Genomic DNA, 27,548 nt, shown 5'->3' on the forward strand with positions numbered 1-27,548 from the left:
TAGTATTATTGCCTGGGAAATCTCATAGACAGAGGAGCCTGGCGGGCTACAGTCCATGGGGTCGCAAAGAGTCGGACACAACTGAGCAACTAACATACCCACAGAGACCGTTACCCACCAGGCTCCTTCTGTTTTAGGATTATCCCAGCAAGAATACTGGAGTGAGTTGCCATTTTCTTCTCCAGGGAATCTTCCCGACCAAGGGATCAAACCCGCGTCTCCTGCATTGGCAGGTGGACTTTACCACTGAATCACCAAGGAAGCCCATTCTCCCAGGTACCATGTTTAGAATTTAAGGAAATAGTCCAGGTTTGGAATTAATGGAAATTAATGGAAATTTCATTAGCCTAGAAAGATTCCTAGTAAGATACCCTCACCTGTTATTAAGTTGTTCCTTGACTGTAACAAAACCACACACTGGTCCTGAGAACTGCAAAGCTGTCAAGATAATATTGCTAGAGAGAACTCCTTGGAGATCCAGTGGTCAGGACTCCACACTCACTCTGCCGAGTGCCTGGGTTCAATCCCACAAACCACGTGGCACAGCCAAGAACAAAAAGATAATATTGCTAGAGAGGTCAGCATTGTTTTAACCTGGTTAATGGTGGCTCCTAGTTAGGGGGCTACCCAGTCTGATTCATACGAAATCCCTGGTGACTTCATCCTTGTCACCAACGTTTGTTAACCTGAAAACAAGTATGCTTCCAGCCGTTCGGCGACTGACTTGTTGGAATCCTGGTGTTTTCTTCATTGTAGACAAGGTTTCCTCACTGCTCTGCCCCAGTTTCTGCTGTTCAGTTTTTGAGGATCAGAATTATGCTCTCTGTGTTTATAACTCAGATTGACAGTTAAAAATTTTTTTTCCGTTTGCTTCCTGTATTTTCAAGTGCCTAAATAAAGCAGAGAAAAAATTTTATTTGTGACTAAGTGTTACTCCGTGGCCATATCCCTCTGGGGCCTTGGTATTTTCATATAGATGATCTGAATGAGGCTCAGCCCTGCGGTGAGCCCTTCCCTGCTTGTTGTCACTCTTCCTCCCAACCTCCTTCTTATTTCCCTCAGAAGTTTTTTTTTTTTTTTTTTAAATAGCCTTGAGGGAGGCTAGGTGATGCTAATGTTTTACTGACTTTTAAAGACAACTTCTCCAGCTTGCTTTTATATCTGAGTGATTACAGCTTGTTTTTGCCTGTCTGGGATTTGAAATGTTAGTAAAATAGATAGGAAACCTTTTACTGAGAAATCTTCAGCTTCCCTGTCCTGATAGGGTTATACTGATGGTCACTTCCTTCTCAGTTTCTGAAATAAATTCACCCGCAATCCAGTTTATCTAAAAATGAGCCTTCAAACTGGACGTTAATGTTACTTTTTTATAGAAGTATAAAAGATGCAGTTCTAGTCAGAAAGTACTTTGTGTGTTTTTTATATTATAGTCCAAGTTTTTTTTAAACCTCCAAAAGAGAAATGGGAGTTTCAATATTCTAAGAAGGCAGGGAAAAATCCCAGTCTTTTGATAAACCAATTTGATATCATAAACTAGAGAAATAGAGGTTTCTTCTTTCAAAAAAGCTCTACTTCTAAAGGATTCCCTTAAGATTAAATAAAGCTTTTAGACCAGAATAAGGAAAAACAGAGGTCTTACATAAAGAAACATCAAGCTTCATGAAGAAATAGAAGCACAGAAAAAGACTGTCTGGAGCAAATAGAAACTAGGAGGCCTTAAAGCTTGGCTGGAAGGGACAACATAGCTCCCTGGCTTCTTGCTGTCTTTGATTACTTTAGATTCTAATTTATCAAATTGTGCTCTTGGATATTACTTTGGCTAGTAGATTATGTTTCTCTAGCAAGGAATCATCAAAGGATTTTGGTGCCTTACTATTTGAGTTCAAGATGTTAAATGTTCTTGGCTGTTCCCTGGTGGCTCAGTGATAAAGAATCCACCTGCCAGGGTGAGAGACCTGAGTTCAATCCCTGACCCGGGAAGATCCCACATGCCGCAGAGCATCTAAGCCCATGCGCCACACTGTTAGGCCTGTGCTCTAGAGCCTGGGAGCTGCCACTACTGAGCCCACGTGCGGTAACTACTGAAGGCCGTGCGCCCTAAAGTCCATGTTCCACAGCAAGAGAAGCACCACAATGAGAAGCCCGCACACTGCAACTAGACCGCCATCACCGTAACTAGAGAAAAAGCCTGCGCAGCAACGAAGACCCAGCACAGCCAAAAATAAATAAATAAAAATTTTAAATGTTCTCAAAGATGCATTTTTCTCCTCTTTCTTAGGTCATAACTCATTCTGTTCAGATTTCACAGCATAATCCAAAAGCTTAGGAACTTTCTATTTCTTATAATTAGATGACAGATGATCCTTACCATTTCCTCTTGTCCTTTCATCAGTTTCTTATTGTTATCCTGTCGTCTCATTTGAATAGATGCAGGTGAATAGTAGAAAGAAATCAAGAAGTGAAAGACCAGCTTGGATATAGCCTTGTCATAAGGTATAGTTTCTGTGTATATAGAAACTATGTATTTCTATACCATCAGAAACAGTCCCCAAAATGACATCCTCATCAACTTCACAAAGTAAAATCTACCCTCAAAAACTTATTTACAAGCTTTCCTTTTTTTATATAATCTAATATTCAGTAAACTAAGATCATGGCATCTGGTCCCATCAGTTCATGGGAAATAGATGGGGAAACAGTGGAAATAGTGTCAGACTTTATTTTGGGGGCTCCAAAATCACTGCAGATGGGGATTGCAGCCATGAAATTAAAAGACACTTACTCCTCGGAAGGAAAGTTATGACCAACCTAGATAGCATATTCAAAAACAGAGACATTACTTTGCCAACAAAGGTCCATCTAGTCAAGGTTATGGTTTTTCCAGTAGTCATGTATGGATGTGAGAGTTGGACTGTGAAGAAAGCTGAGTGCTGAAAAATTGATACTTTTGAACTGTGATGTTGGAGAAGACTCTTGAGAGTCCCTTGGACTGCAAGGATATCCAACCAGTCCATTCTAAAGGAGATCAGTCCTGGGTATTCTTGGGAAGGAATGATGCTAAAGCTGAAACTCCAGTACTTTGGCCAGCTCATGTGAAGAGTTGACTCATTGGAAAAGACTCTGATGCTGGGAGGGATTGGGGGCAGGAGGAGGAGGGGACGACAGAGGATGAGATGGCTGGATGGCATCACCGACTCGATGGATGTGAGTTTGAGTGAACTCTGGGAGTTGGTGATGGACAGGGAGGCCTGGTGTGCTACGATTCATGGAGTCGCAAAGAGTCGGACATGACTGAGTGACTGAACTGAACTGAATATTCAGTAACAGTATTTCATCTAGCATAGGTTTCCGTTGGCTGTTTCTGATTTATTCTTAGGCTTTTCCATTGGCTTGCTGGCCTCCTAATCTTAGGCTAGCAAGGATTGTACCTAGTGATCTTATTTGGGGTTTTTCTTTCTTTTTTCCATGTTTTTACTTTTAAGGGACCTCAAGTAGCCAAAACCAAACAGATGCCTTATGTTTATTGACGATTTTATTGTTTCTAAGTCATATGGAAACCATGACATATTTTAAATTTCCTGATGTATTTTAAGAGCCAGGCATTCTGTAAAATAAAAAACAAAAACCTTCTTAATCAGAAATTTCCCAATTTCCCTATAACTGCATGTACATTTGTGAATGAGAGCCGCTCAACCTACTTATTATCCACAGTATGGTATGTTTGCTGAATATTTATTTGTTAAATTGAATGAAAGCATCAATATATGAGAGAGAATGGGCATATTAAAACAGGTTTAGTCACATTTCTGAGTGGTTGCTAGATAGGAATCATTCTGTCTTTGTGTTAAAGACTAGGAACCTGAAAGATTCCTAGGAACCTGAAAGATTATGATAGTCACTAAACAGAAAGATTAGTGACTATCATAATTTAGGTTAGACTTTTTGCCTCTTAACACACTAAGTGTGTTTTCTCTGTTAAGCTGTGTTACAAAGTCAGCACACACGGCTGGCCTTGGTAATGAAATCCAGTGCATTGGCCCAATTTAAGTCAGGCCACGTAGCATACAAATAGGTAAAAATATTCTCTTATGATCTCTCATGATTTATCTGTAGCTTTAACAGGGGAAAAAACCAACAAAACATGCTAAATTAAAAACTATCATTTTTACCCCTTTCTCTAGAAATGTCTGTTTATTAAAGCATGAGATTCATTTCTATCTGTCCATTTGTCCCTATGGGTAGCTGATAGGTCTAGAACTCTCCAGAGTTGTCTTTTTTGGGGTACCTGCTTAAATTGTCATCTTTCTTAAACCTCCCACCTGGTTTTTTTTTGGGTTTTTTTTTTTTTTACTGTTAAAAGATTCTGTAAGTTGGTTACCTAGAGGAGACCTCTGTGGTGTTGTGAGCCATATTCTGAGATAGCAGAAGGAGGGCCAGCTGTGTGTCCTTATCTGTGTCCTGACAGACACTGTAAATGAACTCCACCCTGGTATATTTGGTGAGAGGCGATAGTGTGTCCTAGTTGATGACGACTTCTGGTCCCTCCCTGCACTGGGGACCTCTGTCCTCATAGGAAGTTTGATTTACTTTGGAAGCAAAGAGATTTGAATTCTTTGTGAACACTAATGAAGTGAGGCAGATAGGCTGGGCAAGGGCCGGTTACTTGATGCATCTACACAGAAAGCTGGGTTCAGATCATTCAGATCTGCAAGGTATAGAAAATAACCCCAAAGTATAGAAAATAACCCCAAAGTATAGAAAATAATCCCCAAATTGAACTGATGGCTATAACGGGAAATGAGGTGGCTAAAAAACGAAGATGATGGTTTATTCTGCCATTCACACTCTGTTGGATTTCTGACACAGGATGAAGCCCTTTCTTAGGGATACTAAAAGGCCCTTAATGTAGATTGAACCACAATTTAGTATTTGGTTCCAGCTAACTGGGCCAGTTGTGTTAGCCCAAAGAGCTGACCCAGCCCTCTCACGGAAAGGTCTTAATGACCAGGAGAGCAAAGGGTGGTATGATGTGCGGCCAGAGCTTTGGCATCATAAATCAGAGCTGATTGCACGTGGACAGTGAAAACTGAGGGGTGTGTCTTGCTGACAGCCTTAAGCTTTTAAAACTTGAGGGACACTTGAGGGATTCTTTTGAAAAATGAATTCATCCAAGAACAGTAAAGCGTAAAATTTTGTTAGATAAAAATATACTGAGAAATTGGGGGGGGGGGGGTCTCTTCCTTGGCTTTATATCCTTAATAAAGAAAAACAAAATAGGCACTTTAAACCTCTAAGAAACAAAGCCTGGAATTTGCATGATAGACTACTTAGAAGGTTAGGAGGATATGACAGTATTGCTTCCTAAATCAATGAAATCAAAACAAGAAGTTTTACAAAATAATTTTTTTTTTTCTGGTAGCACATGCTGTTTCCTCAGAAATGATCATTACCTCCTCCTTGCAGCATGTTGTGAGAACGGCATGTTTATTTGGGGATGTAAATCTAAAAAGATATTTGATACCAAAATAAAAAATGCTGTATATTTATTACCAGCCCCCACCCAATAGAAAAATTTTCAGGGATATAACATTATTTGAGGTATTCTCAACATTATTGCTTTTCTAGAATTAAGTAGATTTCTTTAGTCAGTTTGTTTTTTTTTTCCTTTGCACGCAGACCTTGCCAAAAATAAAATCCTCCTACACTGGCTCATCCAGTTTTACTCTGTAACATTCCAGGCACTGTTTCTAGGAAGAGGTTAAAATTAAGAATAAAGAATTTCCTGCTGACCACCACATTGGTGCTGCCACAGCTGAGTGCTGCGCCAATTTCTTTTGCCATCTGTTCTCAGCATGGAGAAGTTGAGATTCATTCAACGAGGGAGAAGCCGAACTAGATGTTTTACCTGACTTCTTTCCCAAGAAGCACAGCTTATTTTTGCCAATTAGAGTGTTCACTGGAGAATAATTTGACATGGAAATATCATGCAAGAAGTTTTTAAATGTGGATTTTGGGGTATTTCATTCTAGGCATCTCTATAATGTTTTTAAGTTAGTAAAAGCATTTTTTTGTTTTGTAACCTGCTTTATTTATTTACCTGATGTTGTATTTTAAGTGTTCTTCCCATGATATCATACCCACCCATCTCCCCAATTCAAAGGCAATTTGTGCTTACTGTACACAACTTGGAAAATAAAAAAAAAGAAGTCAACCATAATTTATCCACTCTAAGGATTTTGAACCTGTTCCTCCTCTCCCTCCCCCCACCATATATATGCATAATATATACACACGTACATAAAACATACATGCACATTTGAAAAATAAGATCATGCTCTAACATTTTAGTGAATGTAAATTTTAGGTTTTTGATCCATCGTTCTGATTGATAAAACAAGCAGGAGCATCATAAAGCCTATTTCAAAGACAGTCTAGAATCTTCTTGATGAGGTTTATTTCTCTCAACCCTAAAATTGGTCAGTTCCTTACATCTTACTTTAGAGGTTTTTGACAAAAATAGAAAGGGGCTAGGGTCACCCAGATAAAATATATAGTCCTCTCAATGCATCCTCTTGTAGAGCACTTTTATTTAAAGTGTTAATCTACTTGATTTCTTTTCCCTTTTAATTTTTTCATTTACCTTTTTATTTCTATTTCTTTCTTCTTTTAATTTATTTTTCAATTGGAGGGAAATTGCTTTACAAGTTTGTGCTGGTTTCTGCCATACAGCAATGCAAATCAGTCATAATTATCTATATTACTTTATTTCTTAATATCAAAGCTTGGTCTTTGAAAACATTCAGCCTTTACGTTCACGGTGTTCCACCCTTGTCTCTCTATGGTTTGTCCAAACTCAGACGTGAACTATCTCTACTCAAGCCTGGGGCAAGGACTTGGCAGAGCCAAGGAAGTGACAGGCTGGAAAAGCTCAAGCAGGGAATTCTGTGTATTGTCCTATTACACGTCACCCATATAAATGGAATGTGTTTATAGTTCATATGGCAAGCAATTGGCATGAACACAAGCACAGCTTGGGCCAACATACTGTCCTTATGTTCCAAATCAGCAATTCTTAACACCTGCCATGGGGCCCCCTCTCCTTCTGCCCCAAGCGTCACTGTGTTAGGAAATCAGGGTGACTGAGGAAGAGTATGATACGTCTTTTGGCTCTGTTTGAATAGAAGGAAGGTGGTAAATCATAGCTCCAAGTTCTGTCCACTAGGTCTGATATTATTCCTTATATCAATATGCATATTGATGATTAACGGTAAGAAAGTGAAGTGCAAATAAATTCCTTATTTAAAATCTGACTTAGTATTACCAATCCTGAGTTTCACTTTTTAAAGAGCCTACTTGACAGATGCCAAGTCATTTATCATCAGAGGTTTTTTTTCAGCTTATTGAAGTATGATTGACAAAGAATTTAAATGCAACATTTGTCCTCTCCATGAATACACACACATAGTATAATGAATGATACGTATTTATGGAAAAAGACACTGAGGTAAGAAGAAATTTGGGCCCACAAGGATTACAAACTATAGTCAGAAGGTCAGATTCAACCCATAGGCTTTGTTTGGCATGCAGAGTTTTACGAAATATTTGAATGCCTTTAGGAGGAACTCCAAATTTCCAGTTTGTGGTGGACCTCACCATTGCCTGTGTATATGTACGTGAAAGTGAAAAATGGAAGTGTTAGTTGCTCAGTCTTGTCTGACTATTTTGCGACCCCATGGACTGTAGCCCGCCAGGCTCTTCTTTCCATGTAATTCTCCAGGCAAGAATACTGGAGTGGGTGATCATTCCCTTCTCCAGGGTATCTTCCAACCCAAGGATCAAACCCAGGTCTCCTGCATTGCAGGTGGATTCTTTACTGTCTGAACCACCAGGGAAGCCCCATATATGTATAGATGGAATACTAATTCAAATCTCTTATTTAGGAATGTGAAATTCCATATCTTATTTTCCCCTATTTTCAAAATGAGAGTAACAGAGTAGGGAGGTCACTGAACTCATTCTCCTGCTCCTTCCTCCTTTCCTCAACCATGATTTCCCCAGTTTGTGGTTTGGGAAAACAAGCTGACAGTGACTCTCATCAGAGCAACTGTGGAGGTTGTAGAAATTCAGGATCTATGACAGCCTCAATACAAAAGCTTTATCTCCTGCTTTGTGTTATATAGTCTTTCTCTCTCTTTGGAAATCCAAGGGTGACTTCAACCATAGATTGTCCTGGTTTTCTTTTCTGTTTTGCAGAATGTAGTATCTGACATTTAAACAGTTCATACCAACTAGGGCCAGTTTGTATGCGGCAATAAGCTTCATCCTAAACAAAAAGTTTGGGTGATAGCGGAGGATGGACAGATCTTCCAAGTTATAGCTTGTAAGAATTACTGGGACACCTGTTAAATATAGAGATTTCCAGGTCCATGTTATAAGGTGTAGGGGAGCATGTTTTTTAAACTAGTGTTCAAGATTATTCTGAACATGTGTGGAAATACTGGTGGTGTGGTTCAGAATGTGGACTTGAGTTTACAGACTACCTTTTAATCCAAGTTCACCATTTACTAGGGAAGTGATTTTGGTCATTGCTTTAACCTGGTAAACCAGCCATTTCCTATTGGTTGATTTACTATTGCAGGTGTATAGCAAAGTGAATTCAGTTATATATTTTTTTATATACACTCTTTTTCAGACTCTTTTCCATTATAATCTTATATAGGTTATTACAAGGTATTGAATATAGTTCCCTGTGCTGTATAGTAGGTCCTTGTTGTTTATCTATTTTAAATATAGTAATGTGTATTTGCTCATTCCAAATTCCCAATTTATCCCTTTCTCCCAAAGCAGTCATTTTCTTATCTAGTGGGGCTGTTGCACTACTTAACAGCACTATTGCTTACCCGCCTCATGCTATGATTTTCCAGATTAAGAACCACGGTGAATGGAACTTTCTTGGCACAGCTTCTGGCACATAAACATTTGGTAAATTTTGTAAATGTAGTTCCCTCACTACTAAACAGTTCCATTCTGTGAGCTCCTGAACTACAGTTTTCTAGTGCCTTTTGGAAAGACATTTGCTTTGTACTCTTTCTAAAATAGCTTCTTATAGGGAACTATATTTAGTATCCTATGATAAGCCATAATGGGAAAGAATAGGAAAAAAGAATGTATACACACACACACACACACACACATAACTGAATAATTTTACTGTGCAGCAGAAATTAACACAACATTGTAAATCAACTATACTTCAATTTTTAAAAATGAAGAAATCTTAAAAAATAACGTAATTCTTATAAATGTAATGCATGTTCTCTGGGGAAAATTTGAAAAAGCAAAAGGAATATAAATTACTTGTACTCCATAATTTGATGAATTTATTTCCAGTCTTTGTAGGCAAGTGTTATAATGTGATTAATATATAACTAGAAATTTTCTGTTGTAAAATACTTTATTGTTCTCAAATTGCTTATTTTGCTATTTACGTTTGTGTTTCTTTCTTTATTCTGGTTGGTTAGTTTTTGGTTGTTCTTATAGATAGGGTTTAGAGCCTTGTTTATTGTTTTTGTATTGTTTGATCATGATTTTTTTTCTTAATCCAAACATTTGGTATGCAATAAGAAAACTCAAGATAGTCCAGAGACCTACAGCCATTTTTGTTTCCAGTCTCCTTACTTTTGTGTTAGTACCCTTGTGCCTCTGCTTTGTTGAGCTTTTATGAGCTCTGAGTGAAGCTAGTTTGGGAATTTGTATTTTGAACAGAGACACTGCCGCTTTGTTTAGTTCCTCACAGTGTGGCTGTTGACCGGGCCGTGTTCTTTATGCTGAACACTCATCCAAGTTGTTCCGGAAATCACTGAGCCAGTTATAACACCCCTGCAGTTTTTGGTTTACAGCTTTGGTTGTTTCACTAAAACAGGACATTGTAGGATACTTCTGTGGTGGTTGATTTTTCTCCTTGAAGCCATTAAGAGTTGGAAATGCTTTGGAGTTAAAATTTTGAGTTTTCCCAAGAGTAACAGTTCTAAGTAAATGGAAATCAATTATTACAAAAATTTAAGTGATCTGCAAGCTTGCTTGAGGAATTCTTTGGAGAGATACTGAGGGTTCACACTCTGCCCTATTCAAATCCCATTCCATTGTCCCTCACCATAATTGGTCTCTTCCAAGTATGTTCATCTCAGCTCTTGACTTGTTTGCTCACAGAGCCTGTAGATGCTGCCTATAGGAGATATGTAGTATTGTCCTTTTTTTTTAGTATCAATGTTGTTATATGCATGTTTTTGCAACTTGTATTTTTTATACTCAGTATATCTTAGAGCTTGATTCATATGTGTGTATTTGAATTATATATATGAATATGAACTTCTTGCCTGGAGAATCCCAGGGACAGGGGAGCCTGATGGGCTGCCGTCTATTGGGTCGCACAGAGTCGGACACGACTGAAGCGACTTAGCAGCAGCAGCAGCAGCAGCATGAGTTATATATATGACATGGATTATATATAACTATTTTACATAATTCATATGAATTGTATATAATTATATATATATACAAATTGCTTATTTATTTATTTATATGACTTGCTCAGCCTCATTCTTTTAAACTTCTTCAGAGATTATTTAGCCCTTCTCTTGCTGATAGACATTTCAGATTGATTCCAATTTTTCTCCAGTACAATGTTTAATGTCTCTATACCTGCAAATGTTTCTGAATCCTCACAGTGCTTATCAGTACTTTGTACATGAGAAGCCACATCAGAAATAAAGTTTGTTGACTGAATTTGAAGAATGTGGGTTTATTTATTTATAAATGGAATTCATTAGTATTTGTCAAAGTGGCAATATTATCAAAAATTTTGAAGTATACTTTTGAGAGAATATCAGTATCACTAACTACCTATATGCTCATGCTAGTTGAACCCCTGTACAATAAATCTATGTAAAAAAATATTTTTAACCTAGTTGGTGGAAATTTATTTTCTGTTAAATTTGTTGTGGCATATTTCCTGTGCAATGAAAAAAAAAATGACATGTCTTTGGAAGTGATTTTGTCTGTAGTTTTAAGAGTTTTAGTGAAATTCTAAAATTGCAGTTATATGATTTTGAAGAAAAAGAAGGAGCTGTAATTCCTGGGTACAGAGTGTTGTAAGTTAAATATACATTGATGTGGTAAATTGTAGTGTTTTTCAAATAAATTTCCAAAATGTAAAATGTTTAATGTTTCATTTTGTTGTCTGTTGCAGTACTTACTAGAGAGAGGATTTCTTTGGTAAAAAACTGTTCTGCAAAGAGAAACTGGACTTTAGACATTTTGTGATGTTTAAGGACATAGGTATAACATGGTATAATTTGGTATGTGTGGTTTGGGCAACAAAAATCAATCTACAGTCTCACAGTTAAAATCCATAATGAAATAGGTCTTTTTCATGTGTTCCTCCTTTATCATACCTAGGGAAGGACTCTGTAACTCAGAAGTGAAGTAAAATCTGCATTAAGAGGGGGAATTTTATGTATTTTGCTGTCATAATTTATAAAGCTCTTAGAAATTGGAAGTTATAGGTTCCAGATAGAGACCATAAAAAGTGCATTTTTTTTTTTCCTAATCATGGGACAGGACCCAGTAGCTCAGTAATGAATCATCTGTTTTTCAGATCTCAAGAGTAAAGCTATAGATTTTGAGCCTATTTAGGTTTTTGAATGTTCAGATGAGAGGAAAATGGATGAGCAGACCTTTGGAGTTGATAGCCCTATGCAGTTATTTTGGAAGAGTAGCATTTGACAAGTATTCATTTCTCCAGAAAGTTGCCTTTAGACAAACCTTTTTTACCCATAAGTTTCTGGATTTATCTCTGTTTTGCTAAGATAGGAGTTGAATAAGTAATATAGTTAAGCTTTGTGTCACCTTCTTTTTATCCATGGATTTATTCGTGTACTGCTTGCTTCCTGCCCCCAACAACATATTAAGTCTTAGCTACAAAAGGTACATTTAATTTTAGCTAGTTGGATAGTTTTTCTGAACATTTGTTCTTTGTAGACCGAGAGAGACAGATGGATTTGAATTCTAAAGTGGGGTCTTTTGAGTTAGTAGAAGAAATAACCAGTAAAGTGATAGACAAGGTTTCCAGGCAGTTCTAATTAGTCAGACACAGCTGTGAGCAGGAATTGATGAGAAGGGCACGATTCAATGGCATAGAAGATGCAATATTTCTCATTTTCTTAGATGTACTTAGTGGTCAGCCATGGTCATTGGTCATTTTTGAATAGTTGCTGGGTTGCCTGTTCATGTTTTTACCTAACTCAGCCAAACAATTACAGGCTACAGGTCTAGAAATTAACATCTCTGATCTTATAATCAAAATATGGATGACTGATTTCAGCTTCTTTGTTCATGTTGACTAGAGGAAGATGAGGTCAGGAGTCTCATTAGAAGCCTAGGGACTTCTCTGTGGCTGTGACTCCGAATTTCCAATCTCAGGGCCTGGGATTGATCCCTGGTCGGGGAACTAAATCCCACATGCCACAACTAAAGACCCCGCGGGCTGCAACTAAGAGCTGCTGCTACTGCTACTGCTAAGTCGCTTCAGCTGTGTCCAACTCTGTGCGACCCCATAGACGGAAGCCCATCAGGCTCCCCTGTCCCTGGGATTCTTCAGGCAGGAACACTGGAGTGGGTTGCCATTTCCTTCTCCAATGCATGAAAGTGAAAAGTGAAAGTGAAGTCACTAAGTTGTATCCGACTCTTAGCGACTCCATGGACTGCAGCCCACCAGGCTCCTCCACCCATGGGATTTTCCAGGCAGGAGTACTGGAGTAGGGTGCCATTGCCTTCTTCGACTAAGAGCTGGTACAGCCAAATGAATAAGTTTTTTAAAAAATTACTGACCTGGAGTGTATTTGCACATGGTGCCTTATTGTGTCTGTAGCTTTCTGTGTTTTGTTTTGTTTGCTGCTGCTGCTGCTAAGTCGCTTCAGTCGTGTCTGACTCTGTGCGACCCCATAGACGGCAGACCACCAGGCTCCTCTGTCCCTGGGATTCTCCAGGCAAGAATACTGGAGTGGGTTGCCATTTCCTTCTGCATGTGTCTGCATGTTTTTATGTGCACTCTTGGGTAGCATCTTTAGTCATTTGCTCCTCAGTAAGTATTTATTGAGCACCTGTTACCTGCTAGGTTCTCTGGTGCTTGGGATACACTAAGGAACAGAAAAGACAAAGTTGTAATCCGTATTGACAGAGAAAAACATTTTTTTTTCAATTAATATGAACTAATGTTAAGGACTGGAAAAGGTCGGTTTTCATTCCAGTCCCAAAGAAAGGCAATGCCAAAGAATGCTCAAAGTACCACACAATTGCACTCATCTCACACTAGTAATGATCAAACTTCTCCAAGCCAGGCTTCAGCAATACGTGAACCGTGAACTTCCAAATGTTCAAGCTGGTTTTAGAAAAGGCAGAGGAACCAGAGATCAAATTGCCAACATCCGCTGGATCATCGAAAAAGCAAAAGAGTTCCAGAAAAACATCTATATCTGCATTATTGACTACTCCAAAGCCTTTGACTGTGTGGATCACAATAAACTGTGGGAAATTCTGAAAGAGATGGGAATACCAGACCACCTGACCTGCCTCTTGAGAAACCTATATGCAGGTCAGGAAGCAACAGTTCGAACTGGACAGGGAACAACAGACTGGTTCCAAATAGGAAAAGGAGTACATCAAGGCTGTATATTATCACCCTGCTTATTTAACTTATATGCAGAATACATCATGAGAAACACTGGGCTGGAAGAAGCACAAGCTGGAATCAAGATTGCCGGGAGAAATATCAATAACCTCAGATATGCAGATGACACCACCCTTATGGCAGAAAGTGAAGAGGAACTAAAAAGCCTCTTGATGAAAATGAAAGTGGAGAGTGAAAAAGTTGGCTTAAAGCTCAACATTCAGAAAATGAAGATCATGGCACCTGGTCCCATCATTTCACAGGAAATAGATGGGGAAACAGTGGAAACAGTGTCAGACTTTATTTTTCTGGGCTCCAAAATCACTGCAGATGGTGACTGCAGCCATGAAATTAAAAGATGCTTACTCCTTGGAAGGAAAGTTATGACCAACCTAGATAGCATATTCGGAGAAGGCAGTGGCACCCCACTCCAGTACTCTTGCCTGGAAACTCCCATGGATGGAGGAGCCTGGTGGGCTGCCATCCGTGGGGTCGCTGGAAGTTGGACATGACTAAGCGACTTCACTTTCACTTTTCACTTTCATGCATTGGAGAAGGAAATGGCAACCCACTCCAGTGTTCTTGCCTGGAGAATCCCAGGGACAGGGGAGCCTGATGGGCTGCCGTCTCTAGGGTAGCACAGAGTCGGACACGACTGAAGCGACTTAGCAGCAGATAGCATATTGAGAAGCAGAGACATTACTTTGCCAACAAAGGTTCGTCTAGTTAAGGCTATGGTTTTTCCTGTGGTCATGTATGGATGTGAGAGTTGGACTGTGAAGAAAGCTGAGTGCCGAAGAATTGATGCTTTTGAACTGTGGTGTTGGAGAAGACTCTTGAGAGTCCCTTGGACTGCAAGGAGATCCAACCAGTCCATTCTGAAAGAGGTCAGCCCTGGGATTTCTTTGGAAGGAATGATGCTAAAGCTGAAACTCCAGTACTTTGGCCACCTCATGCAAAGAGTTGACTCAATGGAAAAGACTCTGATGCTGGGAGGGATTGGGGGCAGGAGGAGAAGGGGACGACAGAGGATGAGATGGCTGGATGGCATCACTGACTCGATGGACGTGAGTCTGAGTGAACTCCGGGAGTTGGTGATGGACAGGGAGGCCTGGCGTGCTGCGATGCATGGGGTTGCAGAGTTGGACACGACTAAGTGACTAAACTGAACTGGTTCTAAAACCTTTGCTGGAACACCGTGTCCCTAGATCCTCCTGTGTATGCCTGGCTCTTTCACATCATTTAGGTCTTACATAGAATGTCACCTCCTCAAAGAAGAAGATCAGTCCTGTGTGTTCTTTGGAAGGAATGATGCTAAAGCTGAAACTCCAGTCCTTTGGCCACCTCATGGAAAGAGTTGACTCATTGGAAAAGACTCTGATGCTGGGAAGGATTGGGGGTAGGAGGAGAAGGGGACGACAGAGGATGAGATGGCTGGATGGCATCACTGACTCGATGGACGTGAGTCTGAGTGAACTCCAGGAGTTGGTGATGGACAGGGAGGCCTGGTGTGCTGCGATTCATGGGGTCGCAAAGAGTCGGACACAATTGAGCGACTGAACTGAACTGAACTGAACTGAATGTTATTTAAGGGGCTTCCCTGAAGGCTCAGCAGTAAAGAATCTGCCTGCAATGCAGGACACGCAGGTTCGATTCCTGGGTGGGTAAGATCCCCTGGAGAAGGGAATGGCAGCCCGCTCCAGTATTCTTGCCTGGGGAATCCCATGGACAGAGGAGCCTGGTGGGCTACAGTCCACGGGGTAGGCGAAGAGTCAGACATGACTGAGCGACTGAGCACACAGGCAATGTTATTGTGTGCTTTCTACCTGCCAAGTGCTTTGCTCAGTGCTTTATTTCGGGGGAAGCCATCAAAACATGCTGAGATTTAAGTGAAGAGGATGAAAAGAGGAACGAATCTAAGTGTGCACCCTCAAGAAGTTTACAATCTATCAGAATCCCTCTGGTAACAGTATCTATAGAACTTAATTTTAATTGAGCATATTAGAATCCCTCCAATGCACAACTCAGGATTGACAAATTTTGCAAACCAGACTGTGTCCCTAATGGGAAGTTGTTCGTCACACTTAATGTCAGGTGGCAGTAGTTAGTTAGGCTACTAACTAACTACAGTTAGTTAGGCATACATTCAATCAAGTGTTTACCATAGAGCAGGGTTTTTCAACCTCAGCCAGATAACTCTCTATTGTGGGGGCTTCTCTGTACATTATATGATGTTTAGCAGCGTCCCTGGCCTCTACTCAGTAGATGTCAGTTTCTATACTTGTGACGACCAAAAATATTCCCAGTCATTGCCAAACGTCCCCTGGGAGGCACAGAGAGTCTCTGCTCTAGGCCTTAGTGTCCCTGGACAATCAGCAGCTCTTCCAGGAGGCAAAGCCAACGGCAGTATCACCCAACATTTAGCTTATGCCACCAGCTCACTCTCTTCCTACAAATGTGAACTGCTTGGGCTCTTCACACCATATACTGGAAATACAATCCTGTACAGTGACCGTGTGTCTGCAGTGTCACTAAGTGCTTTTCAGCGGTGGGGATAATGATCTTGATCTGCTTTTCAGAGCTAGAATAATCAGTGGGAATTTCATTTTTTATTATTAAATTTATTATGAATTCAAATAGTATATATGTGAGGTATACATAAGTATAACTTTGAATCTATACATAAAATAATTTTTTAAAATATGTATTGTTTTTCCACCACCCAATTAAGAAGTGGGTCCTGACCAATACCTTTAAAGACTACTGCAATGCTGTACCATCCAACCCTCCCTCTCTCCCACATAGGAAGCACTGTCCTGAATTTTGTGTTTGCTTTTCATTATTGTTTTCTCATATTATGCACACAAGTCTAAACATTACAGAGCTCAGTTTTGTGTGTTTTAAGACCTTATTATATAAATGTAGTATGCCATATTATGTTTTTTGTGACGTGCTCTTTTTTCTGTCCCACATGTGTTCTGGGATTCTTCATGTCTATGTGTAGCCGTACTTTTATTTTCACTGATGTGTAATTATATGAATACATCACAGTGTATCCATTTTGTTGCTGAATGTTTAAGTGGTTTCCAGTTTTGTTGTGGCTGTAAACAACATTTCTGTGACTCTTCTTGTACTTGTCATCTGGTGTTCATGTGCAAGAGTTTCTGCAGGGAATTACCCAGGAGTGGATGGCTGTATTCTAGGCTATCTGTGGAGCAGGCTGAAGGATGGCTCCCAAAGATATCAGGTCCTAATGCCTGGAGTCTGTAAATGTTATCTTATGTGGAAAGAGGATCTTTGCAGATGTGATTAAGTTAAAGATCTTGTGCTGGGGAGATTTTCCTAGATTATCAGGAGGGCCATGAACCCAATCACAGGTGTCCTTAATAAAGGAAAGGCTGATGGAGAGTCCTCGGAGTACAAGCGGAGAAGGCCATGTAATCACAGAGACAGAAACTGAAGTGATGTAGCCACAGCTGAGGGCACCAGCGGCCAGCCAGAGGTGGAGGAACCAAGAGACACACAGTTTCCCTGAGCCTCTGGATGGAGTTCGGCTCTGCCAACACCTTGAATTTGGCCCACTGATACTGATTTTGGACTTCTGGCCTCCAGAACTGTAAGAAAATAAATATCTGTTGTTTTAAGCCACTAAGTATGATGATTTGTTATAGCAGCTGCTGCGAACTAAAACAATGCATTTTCATTTGGACTATGCCAATTGTTTTCTAAGGTGTTTGTGTACCAATTTCTGTTTCCACCAGAAGTGTCTCAAAATTCCTGTTGTTTGACATTCTTCTCAGCACTTAGGTATTTTTGCATTTTACCAATAAGAGATTTTTCTAAGCAAGTATATTAAATTTGGTGTAAACTTTGAAAATTTTAGTCTAGAATGCAAAAACAAGCAAAAAACTGAATATGCTAATAAGGTAAAAATGTTGATATTGAATACTATAAATAATGAAGATAAGGGGTTTGGTTAAATTGATAAATATGCTATAGATACTGTATTATACTTATTATTTCTCTTGCCTTATCTCCTAACCACTGAACTTAGTATGTTCTCTACACACTCTTCTTTCTCTTGAAAATAATCCAGTGATGGGGGACTTCCATTTTGGTCCAGTGGCTCAGATTCCACGTTCCCAATGCAGGCGACCCCCAGTTCGATCCCTGATCAGGGAACTAGGTCCCGTAGACCATAACTAAACGATAATTAAAGATCCCATGTGCCACTGCTAAGACCTGGCACAGCCAAATGAATAAATATTTTAAAATATAAGCTGTTTGGACTTAACTTTAAAAAATACCTACTGATTCTCTGGTACTCATTACATGAGTCGGCATGCCCTTTAGTTGCTGTTTGCTTTGTTTCTGTCTTTACTCTATCCCGTGTTAAATCTTTTCGGCTAAACATAAATTGGTAAAATAGTATTTTGTGGAGGATGGGCAGTGGGCAGTAATTATAAACTATCTGCTCAATAAAATAGTGTATTTCTGTATGTATTTTGAGTGAACAGATGTTTAGTCATCAATCTCAGAAAATGTTACCATTCCTTTGTCTCATGAATTATTTTGTTTGATGATAAACATATTGCCCATACTAACAATAATTGTAAATACCTTAGGGTTGAATTGCTTTTGGCAGTTTAAAAAATAATTTTAAAACATATATCCTCATTTGATTAATTTGTTTCTTTTGGGTTCCTTAAGGGTACACATTTAACCAGATATATTTACTTAGGAAACTGGATGAATCATAGTTGTTTGTAACAGTTTTGAGAGGCCCAAGAAAAAGTTTCTATTAGCAAAGTTAAGTGGCAAATTGAGATTATGGAATCCTAGCATTGGGAGAGGAAATTCTTATCTGCCATTTATAAGAACTGGAATAAAATCTAGTTTCTTCTTGATTGTGCCCATTGGTGGGGCTCTTATAACCTCTTCAGCTTTTGGTTTTGACAAGCTTTTTTTTTTTTTTTCCAAAAACCCTTTTCTTATAAAAAAAATTTGGACAATTATCCCCAAATATTAAAGTAGACGGAGGTGCATAACAAACCCTTAGGTACCTATCACCAACGTTACCAGTTTTCAACACATAGCCAATCTTCTTTCAGCTATACTGCCGCCTGTTTTCTCTCTTTCTCATATTATTCTCATATTATTTTAAAGTAAATACATGACATCCTATCACTTTATCCATAAATGTTTCAGTATGTATCTAAAGAGGTGAGGAATCCTTAAAAACAATCATAATCTTTCATATCTTTAACTTTTTAAAATATAATTAAGTATGTAGACAGCATTTGCATTTCCAGTGGTCTTATGATTGTGCTAATATTTTTAAAAAGATTGGTTGTTTGAATCAGGATATAAATAGGACACACAATGACACTGGTTGATTTTTTTTTTTAATATTTATTTTATTTTGACTGTGCCGGATCTTAGTTGCAGCATGTGGACTCATAGTTGCAGCATGCATGTGGGATCGAGTTCCCCAACCAGGGATCAAAACCTGGGGCCTCTGCATTGGGAACATAGAGTCTTACCCACTAGACCACAAGGGAAGTCCCAGGTTGATGTTTTTAAACTACATGTTACTTCTCTCTATTTTTTCCTTCCTCTGCCTTGCAGAAAGTTGGTTCTTTGTCCTGTTGAGTTTCCTTTGGTATTGTTGAGTCGCTAAGTTGTGTCTGACTCTTTTCAACCCCATGGGCCGCAGCATGCCAGGCTTCCTTGTCCTTCGCTGTCTCCTGGAGTTTGCTCAGATTCGTGTCCATTAAGTTGGTGATTCTATCTAACTATCTCATCCTCTGCCACCCCTTTCTCCTTTTGCTTTCAATCTTTGCCAGCATCAGAGTCTTTTCCAGTGAGTCGGCTCTTCACATCAGGTGGCCAAAGTATTGGAGCTTCAGCTTCAGCATCAGCCCTTCTAATGAATATTCAAGGTTGATTTCCTTTAGGATTGACTGGTTTGATCTCCTTGCTGTGTCCAAGAGTCTTTTCCAGCACCACAATTTGAAAGCATCAGTTCTTCGGTGCTCAGCCTTCCTTATGGTCCAACTCACATCTGTACATGACTACTGGAAATACCATAGCTTTGACTTTGTGGAACTTTGTTGGCAAAGTGATCTCTGCTTTTTAGTATGTTAAGTTTGTCATAGCTTTCCTTCCAAGGAGCCAGCGTCTTTTAATTTCATGGCTGCAGTCACCGTCCACAGTGATTTTGGAGCCCAAGAAAATAAAGTCTGCCACTGCTTCCACTTTTCCCCCATCTGTTTGCCATGATATGATGGGGCCGGATGTCATGGTCTTAGTTTTTTAATGTTGAGTTTTAAGCCAGCCTTTTCACTCTCCTCTTTCATCCTCATCAAGATGCTCTTTAGATCCTCTTCACTTTCTGCCATTAGAGTGGTATCATCTGCATATCTGAGGTTGTTGATGTTTCTCCCGGCATTCTTGATTCCAGCTTGTGCTTCATCCAGCCTGGCATTTCTCATTATGTACTCTGCATAGAAGTTAAATGAGTGGGGTGACAATATACAACCTTGTCATACTCTTTTCCCAATCAGAAACCAGTCAGTTGTTCCATGTCTGATTCTAACTGTTGCTTCTTATCCTGCATAAAGGTTCTCAGGAGACAGATAAGTGGTCTGGTATTCTCATCTCTTGAAGAATTTTCCACAGTAAATTGTGATCCACACAGTCAAAGGCTTTAGCATAGTCAGTGAAGTAGATGTTTTTCTGGAATTCCCTTGCTTTCTTCTATGATCTGAAGAATACTGGCAATTTGATCTCTGGTTCTTCTGCCTTTTCTAAACCCAGCTTGTATATTGGAAGTTCTCAGTTCACATACTGCTGAAGCCTAACTTGAAGGATTTTTGAGCATAACCTTACTACATGTGAAATGAGTGCAATAGTATGGTAGTTTAAACATTCTTCGGCATTGCCCTTCTCTGGGATTGGAATGAAAACCGACCTTTTCCAGTCCTGTGGCCTCTGCTGAGTTTATACTTATTGCACCTGCCTGGTATAGTTCAACATGTTTTTTTCTGTCGTCTAAATTTCCTGTAACTTTATCTCTGGATCTCACTTCTAGATCAGGGTTCCATCAGATTTCGGATTTTTCAGAGCACTCTCTGTACATGATTTCCTTTGATCTTAATGGTGTAAACCCCTCATTTCTATAAATGTAGAAACACAGACTGAGAGAATATAAGTAAAATGACTAAGTGGAGAATTATTTGCAGAGGCTCAGCTAGAACTTAGTTTCCTTAACTCAGTGGTTTGTAATTTTGGCTGTGTATCTCATTCACCTCTGAAGTTAAGCAAAACAAAAGCCTAGATATTTTGAGTTAATCGGGCTGGGGTGGGGCCCATTAAATATTATCTGAAAGCTCTCAAGGCAGTTCTCAATGTTTAGCCACGGTTAAAAGCAACTACCCTAACTCATATCTCATGTTCCCTCCTCTGTCGCATATATTTTCTTCATCTAATTAGAAGATTCTTACATAGAAGAGGAATAGTTATTTTCCATTGCTCCAGAAGGCAGAAATATAATTAGTCCAAATGAGGGAAGGTTACTTGGATGTAACAGTGGGAACCAGCTGTACATCCTAAGAGCATTATTCTTGGAATTTATGTATCTTCTCATTCATTAATTTATCAAACATTTATATGCCAGACACTGATACAAGTATGAATAAGACATGGTTCCCTCTTTCAGAGTTCACAGTTGAAATAGGGGTACAGATTTAAATAACATTATAGTAGAGTGTATTATACATCTTGGGGGCTGCATAATTTCCTTTTTCAAGTTGTTATATTTTTGTATTTTTAAATTGTCATCAGTGGCTTTCTTACTAAGATATTTATGCTAAGCATTTAGTGAATATGTCACAATGATAGTCTTTTCATTAAATATGTAATTCAAGCAATAACAAGTAAAGTTAGTCTTTGCATAGTTATCTTTTTTCTTTAAATAGAAAAAATAATAAAATTTATAATAGCATTGAAACCATTTTGAGAGTTCATTTCTACATCTTTCTCCGAATTTTACTCTGTTGATTACTAAGCATAGAGGGATGATTTGTATTGGTTTTGTCAAGACTTTGGTGAAAAAAAATGATTTTGTAACATGGAGAAATTTTTAGATTTGGACTCTATGCCTCAGATCAACTTTGAAGAGTCACTCTACATACCACTCACTACATTTCCTTCATGGACATCTGCCGGTGGATCCAGGGAATTCGAAGCGGGGACAGCATTGGCGAAGATCAGGAAACAATTGCTTAATTAAACGTTAATTAAGGATATAAAGAGTGGTTAAATAAGGATAGCTCAGTGAAGAAATTCAGTGGAGAAAAGAGACTGAAATAAGGATAGCTCAGTGAGGAAATTCAGTGGAGAAAATAGGCTGAATAATTCAGCCAGGTGAGAGAAAGGACATGGGGAGACCAAGTTTCCATGAACAAGGCCCGCACCTTATTTTTCAAAGTAGTTTTTATACCTTAAGTTATACATAGAGGATAATGGGGGAAGGGGTAGAGTCATGCAGTAAGCCAGGCTTTCTTCCTGCAAACTTATCATATGCAAAAGTTTAGGTGATTTGCATCATCTTCTGGCCCGGAGGCCTTTTAACATTTTAAGACCCTTTCTTCAGAAAACTTATTTTTCTCTAAAGGTGATTAGTCAGGCGCCACCCTCCAAAAGCATTAAAGTTGCATTCCTATAGGGCAAAGGTATGGTGGGCTGTAACAAGAAAAAGAATTAACTCAAGGGTCCAAGGTTACAAACATTAAAGGTACTACTTACACCAATTATATTAATCAATACACTGCCAGGGACACAGCAGATAAGGGATATGGAGACTTAGCAGCAAACATTGGCCCAACAAGTGAAAAACCCTTCACCAATACAATTTCTAATCAATCTTTTAACTGCTCAAAGGACTCTGTATTTAGACAGTTTAGAACATCTCATGCCTCTCACAGTTGGGAGGCTCTGAGCAATCACATGTGGCCAGAAAAACCTATTCAGGCAGGCTAGAGGACTTCCAAAGGAGTTTGTAGGTTGAAACACTATCACACCCAGGAACTTTATTAACTGGAGCTATAAGTTAACTCTTTTTTCAGAGAGAGGTAGTGGGGGACAGCCCCCCCCATAAAGTCAGAGGTGTAGGTGAGAGCACAAAGCAGAAAGTAGGCAGACTCTGGTTTTGGGGGTAGATGCTCGAGAATTTCCAGGGGGACTCCTGAGGCTCGATCCCGCCTTTGCGGATGCCGAGCCTCCTTCCTCATGACCTTTGCCACGGACGGAGTTCCTCACACTGGCTCCTGGCAGTGATAGACTTCCAGTTGAGCTATTCCAGATCCTGAAAGATTATGCTGTGAAAGTGCTGCACTCAGTATGCAATATGCCGGGAGATAGCTCCCGGCAGACATCATTTATTAAAAACAAATCACTGAGGCTGGGATGGGGGTGGGAGGGAGACTGAAAAGGGAGGGGATATATGTATAGGTATAGCTGATTCATATTGTTGTACAGCAGAAATCAACACCGTTGTATCCTCCAATTAAAAAAAAGTTTAAAAATTAAAAACAAAGTAATATGAAGTGGTATAGGGAGAAAAACAAATTCATTGAGGAACTTTCCTTGTTGCCCAGTGGTTAAGACTCCATGCTCACAATGCAGGGTTCCATCCCTGGTCAGGAAGCTAGATCCCGCATGTTGCAACTGAGTTCCCATGCCTCAGCTAAAGGTCTCACTTGCCTGCAACGAGCTGCAGCCAAATAAATAAATAAAAATAAATATTTAAAAACAAATCTTTGATACATCTGTTGAAATAGCAGGCACATTTTCTCTTAGAGTTTGTATCTGACCCTTTGATAGAGGTATGTCCTAGATAATATGGGAATACCAAAAGGTTTTCTGGGACTTCCCTGATGGCTCAGTAGGTAAAGAATCTGCCTGCAATGCAGGAGACTCAGGTTTGATCCCTGTGTCAGGAAGATCCCCTGGAGAAGGAAATGTCAACCCACTCCAGTATTCCTGCCTGTGAAATCCCATGGACAGAGGAGCCTGGTGGGCTATAGTCCCTGGGGTCATAAGAATTAGACATGACTTAGCCACAAAACTTATAAAGCAACTAATAATAAAAGGTTATTCTCGGAAGGGGAAGTGAGAGGAAGAAAAGTGTGTTTCAAAGTTGATGGTGGAGCAGAGCTGAGTTCTAAATGATAGGTAGGATTTAAACTTAGTGGTATAGGATATTCAGGCCACATTAGCAGGGAGATGGAAAAATAGAACCCTGGTCATAGAACATGACAGAGATGAAAACTAGGCAGGGATTAGGATAAGATGGAAGTTTTATGCAAAAAGAATTTGAACAGTGATTTCTTACATTTAGGAGTCCTCAGAGTTCTAACAGTTGTGCTCTCAATAAAAACTGCTCTCAGTTTATCCAGCGATTTGGGAGAAATCACCACGTGCTGGAGTTCCAGAACAGAGCCAAAGCTAATTAGCCTGGTAACAAGGCAGAGTCCATTCCTAGTTTTGGCACCAAGCTAAGGGCTAAAACTCATGAATTAAAGTGTGAAATTTAATCGTGGTTATCAGTTAAGACCGTTTTAAAAAATAGATGCTGATGAGAGTTTGAATACATACAAGACTGAATAAGGTTGTGCAGCTTCAGGGTCTAATTTAATTGATAACGGATCCACTTTTGATTTAGGCTTTTGTATTAGAGATAGAGTTCCATCCTTTGATTCTTGATTCACTTACTTGGTTCACATAAAATCTTTCTGATCTTTGAGTTGCCAGATGCAATTCAATTTGACCATAACTGCCATCTTCATAATGTAAAAAAAAATTGTAGGAAAATCTATAAAAGGGTTTAAAAACTCACTCTAATGTTTGAGAGAATTTTGGTATTCTGTTGACTACTGAAAAGTTTTGTCCTGGGGTTGCAAGTTGGGCCAGTTCAATCTGCTTTGGAATAATTCATGTATAAATTCATTTTATGCTGACAGGTTCATATAATGAATTGAATCAGTTAATGAACCTTACTAGGGAGTATAATAATTTATTCATACTAGGGAGTGTAATAATTTATTTGGAGCTTCCGTGATCCTGAGTTTTAAATCTCGTTTCTTTTTGGAGAATGAACAGTTGTATTGTTCACTGATAGTTCTCAGCATCTGTGGTGGTCTCCCCCATCCCACCACAGTCTTCCGCCTAACGAGCCCTACGGTGAGAAAAACTGCTGCTGAAGTACAATAGATGGGCCTAATGAACTGATTTAAAGAAAACACTCCCTGTGGTCCTTACGCTTGTGCTTTGTCAGATACATCCCCCAATGTTGATTATATCAGCTACCATTTGTTTGACTAGGAGTTATTAAAGACAGTGCTTGCTGCTGTAAAATACCAGCTCTAGTTATGACTACTTTTCCTCAATATAAACTATTTAACTTGTCATCACAGTTTTTTTTCAATAGTGGGAAAAAACCCACCTGTTTATATTACCTCAAATATTAATGACATTTCAAAATTGAATAAGAATGTTTTACCTTATTATAGGGCATATACAATTTTTATACTGCTTTTTATTGTTGTATAGTTTTAATTATTTTTATTCTACAATACTCCATTATGATATAATTTAATTGAACACTTCTGAATTTTGAAATTGCTTCTACTTTTTCCACTGTGATAAGACTGCAGTGAAAATCTCTCTGTGTGTTTTTATTTCTGGAATGTTTCTTTTGGATAACTTAGAAATGGGTTTGCTTTCTGTTTCTTTGAGAGGTAGGAGATTATATATGTTTTAGCTACATATTGACCCTTTTAGAGAATTACATCTCTGGTATTCTGAACAGCAAAGTATATGGAAATTGAGATTTACATTTAGGAGGGTATAGTAGTTCATTCCCTAATCTTGATTTTTCTACTGATTTATTAGTCTAGTTAATTTCCTAATGTGTATATACAATATTTTCTATTACCCGAAAAGCCTCTTATTATTTAGCATACAATAAGGTATGCTTAGTCCTACCATATTTCGCATCATGACTGGTAGGTATATGTTCTGTGTTTCCCAAATGAAAAAAAAGTTGGTTAAAATGATACAATCCTCTCTAACTCTTCTGTCGATACTGGAGTCTTGTTCAAAGCTAGATATGGCTGGTAAAGAATATTTTGCCTCCTTTCTCTCAGCTTTCCAGAATGATTGTTTTTTAGCTTCAAAACATATATGTCATGTATGATGAAAAATTACATTAAGGCTTTGAGTTAATATTTTGAGTGTCATTCCCTTAATACTTTGGTGACATCAGCATTGTCACCAACGTACAGTTAGTAAACCTGTCTTCTGATTAAAGGTGTCAGGGATCTTCCCTTTTCCTGAAATAGCCTTTTTCCTTTTTTAAAAAAAAATTTAATTTTCTAATGATATTTTGGTCTTTTATCTTCTTGATCAAGAACTGTTACTAAGAGTAGTGGTTTTATATGAGCATCAGAGACAAATTATTTAATATTCGCAAGTACCAGAAAAGATCCTCCATAGCTAACTCACTAAAACCCAAAGGTATGATCTCTTTCTCTTTATAAAATGATTTTAGGCCATGACTTTCAAACTTTAGAATTCTTAAAAACAGCAGCATATCAGACAGTTCTTAGTTTTCATAAGAGGCCATTGAAATGGATAATGCTGAGTAACCTAATGGATTTCTGAAAGCATAGTGTGCTTTAGGTACTGCTAAATCAATAAACATAACAGTCACTTAAGTGTGTATATTATGTATTATTTGGTTAATCAAATCCTTTCAGAATATTTGTCTTTCAAGTGGAATGCTAAAAATATAACTAAAGTGCTTGTAAGAAATAGAACCATCAGAAAAATGTAGTAGTATGTATTTTTTCAGATAATCTTAATATTTGAAGTTAACCTCAGATTCTGCCATATACATCATTTTATGAAACATGAAGGAACAAATTTCAGAAGCATTTAGTAATAAAAGTAAATAGTTGAGTTTAATGTTACTTTCGGAGAAGGCAATGGCAACCCACTCCAGTACTCTTGCCTGGAAAATCCCATGGACGGAGGAGCCTGGTGGTCTACAGTCCATGGGGTCCCTAAGAGTCGGACACGACTGAGCAACTTCACTTTCACTTTTCACTTTCATGCATTGGAGAAGGAAATGCAACCCACTCCAGTGTTCTTGCCCAGAGAATCCCAGGGGCAGGGGAGCCTGGTGGGCTGCCATCTGTGGGGTCTCACAGAGTCGGACACAACTGAAGCGACTTAGCAGCAGCAGCAGCAGCAATGTTACTTTAGAAAAGGCAGAGGAACCAGAGATCAAATTGGCAGCATCCATTGGATCATAGAAAAAGCAAGAGAATTCCAGAAAAACATCTATTTCTATTTCATTGAATATGCTAAAAAGCCTTTGACTGTGTGGATCACAATGAACTATGGAAAATTCTTAGAGATGGGAATACCACACCACCTTATTGAAAGTTGCTTGGTTGTGTCTGACTCTTTGCGACCCCATGGACTTCTCCAGGCCAGAATACTGGAGTGGGTAGCCTTTCCCTTCTCTAGGGGATCTTCCCAACCCACGGATCAAACCCAGATCTCCCGCATTGCAGGTGATTCTTTACCAGCTGAGCCACAAGGGAAGCCCGAGAATACTGGAGTGGGTAGCCTATTTCTTCTCCAGGAGGAATTGAACTGGAGTCTCCTGCATTGCAGGTGGATTCTTTACCAACTGAGCTATCAAGGAAGCCCCTAATTGCCTCTTGAGAAATCTTTATGCAGGTCAAGAAGC

General features: G+C 39.0%; 1 protein-coding gene across 7 annotated transcripts in view; it reads left to right on the forward strand.

The window, feature by feature from the left end:
• The window catches only part of HECTD4 (HECT domain E3 ubiquitin protein ligase 4), a 170,695-nt gene that overhangs the window by 22,571 nt on the left and 120,576 nt on the right, over nucleotides 1-27,548 (forward strand). Inside the window, exon 1 of one of the 7 annotated variants that reach the window (XM_061384989.1) lies at nucleotides 254-276. The exons of the other annotated variants lie outside the window; for them this stretch is intronic. The gene's annotated coding sequence lies outside the window, so the exon portion shown is untranslated. Of the gene's footprint in view, nucleotides 1-253; nucleotides 277-27,548 lie in introns of those variants that run through there. 7 annotated transcript variants of the gene reach the window in all.

The sequence above is a fragment of the Bos javanicus genome, chromosome 17, assembly GCF_032452875.1.
Source record: "Bos javanicus breed banteng chromosome 17, ARS-OSU_banteng_1.0, whole genome shotgun sequence".
NCBI classification, from domain to species: domain Eukaryota; kingdom Metazoa; phylum Chordata; class Mammalia; order Artiodactyla; family Bovidae; genus Bos; species Bos javanicus.